Source organism: Ceratina calcarata, unplaced genomic scaffold, assembly GCF_001652005.2.
Source record: "Ceratina calcarata isolate Rehan_Ccalc_2016 unplaced genomic scaffold, ASM165200v1 scaffold167.2, whole genome shotgun sequence".
Lineage (NCBI taxonomy): Eukaryota > Metazoa > Arthropoda > Insecta > Hymenoptera > Apidae > Ceratina > Ceratina calcarata.
The window spans coordinates 39,515-41,652 of NW_017138027.1; positions in this window are offsets into that span (position 1 = coordinate 39,515).

Below are 2,138 nucleotides of genomic sequence, written 5' to 3' on the forward strand. Positions count from 1 at the left end.
CACCACCCATAATTTTATCAGAATAAATAAATAAAACAAAAACAGTAGAAAATGATTTTTAACGTTGCCCAACATTATTATTTATGATTAATTACGTATAATAATTATGTATGATTATATGATTAATATACTATAAGACTGAATTGTATTTTTTATACTAATTGTATTTTGTATACTAAGTTTCAGTCTTTCTAGTGTTGAAGTTACGCAATTTGAGAACAAGGCGATGGGGGAGATCCTAGGACAGCTAAAGCGTTTGACCTGAGAGTCAATCTTGATGTGGAATTTTAAGGCCCACGTATTTATTTAATCCCCACGCCATTCTGTTTATTAAAACATAGATTTACGTTAATCTTACATGCAACTGATTTAATAAATTTAACAAAGTTAAGGTAAATGTATTATTTCTACTCTGAAGCTTGTATGGTAGCCGGAAATTCGTTTGATTCCTCTCGAATTTGGCAGGAATGCTTGGGGATCGTGTCGAGCCACGAACGAAGAGCGAACAGTATTATTTCCCTTGCAATGATCATCAATCTTGATACATATCCGTGGATCTCGTTACGTCGCGCTGTAACTGACACTGTTGATTACCTTTGTAACCATCGCTCCGTCTCCCATTTATCTTTCATCCGGTTGGTTTTCACAAGAACTGACCGGCGCGAGGAGAAGTTTCATCGAGCGAGGAGGACGCAGGCGTCGATCCTTCTTCCTATCTCACCGTCGGATTAAAAAAATTCCCGGGACTGGGCTTGTCGCCAACGGTTCCGCGGCGGTATCTTTCGGTCGTAGCCTGTCCTCCCGTGAGGACGGCTAGGTATCTGGCAAGATATCTCGAAAGCGATCTAAAACGGTGACGAGCCGAGTAAGCGGCAGGAACGGAGCAAAGAAAGAGTCGCGACCGACGACGGTGGGAACGAGGACGAGACCGTTGCTGCTCAGCCGATGCTACAGCGTGCGGATTGTTCGAGCCTTTTCAGAACGGAGCTTGGATCACGGTATTGAGTTAAAAGGAAGAAATGCGACGAAAGTAAAGGGAATCCGGATCGAGGGGACGGACGGGTAACGACATCGAGTGCATGCCAGACCGTTCTTCCGTGAACTCGTATCGATCTCTTATCATTTCCAATGCAAACTTTATACCCCTTGTTCCCGCTTATCGCGCGGAATAAGCTCGGCCGTCAGCGGCCGCGATGCTAGATTACTACTCGTCGCCCCGCGTCTGACGAGTTCGTAAAACTTCGCAGAAACGATCGGTCGCCCGAAGGAACCCACGACTCGTTCCTCGGTCGCTTTATAGTCCGTTGTAAAACAGAACGATTCGTGTTTATCTCATTGTTTAGCTGGACCGAGCGTTTCGTGGCATCTTTTCGCGACGCGAGGCGCACTCCAGATACGACAAAATCGTTGGTGGAGAGGAGCACCGAGTCCTAGTGCGCGTCCGCACGATGCGCGATGCTTAAATGGGTGCCGCGTCACAAAGTGGACTTGCATTTTTAAAATTGTACACCGCCGCGGTGATGTCGTAACCGACGCGCTGGTCCACGGCTCTACGGTTCAAAGAGGATTTCACCGACAACGCCACGGTTGGCTATTTCGTCCCGGAATAAAACAACAGATTCCCGGAATAAAGTACCTCTTGAAAATGCCAAAGGAGATTAAGGGGAGGTTGTGACGCAAATCGGATCGAGCAAAAAGGTCCACGTTATTCTACACGTGTTTCCCAAAACTGCATAGTAAATATCTCAAGTCTATGTCACGATTTCTACTTACTAACTTTTTTTTCTTTGTAATTTCATACTTAATTTTAAGCCAACGAACAGAAATTGTAAGACACTAAGACACTATGAAGTTTACAAGATTGTACGTACGATATTGAAATGGGAGATTCCTGACGTGATTTTAAACAACATTTTCCTTAGCGAGAAAGTTGTCCGAGGCGTGGTTGAGGAGTTATTAACAAAAAACTTCGACCAATCAGAGCGCTCGGTTGGCGCGAGCTTCCAATCGGGAGCGTTGGTTCGGATCCGGACGCTTGGCCTATCAACAATCTATCATTTCCACATCCATTCCATTTGAATAACGATTAAATGTATTAATTGTTGTCGTGGTGTCAGTTATAAATATGCATTCTATAT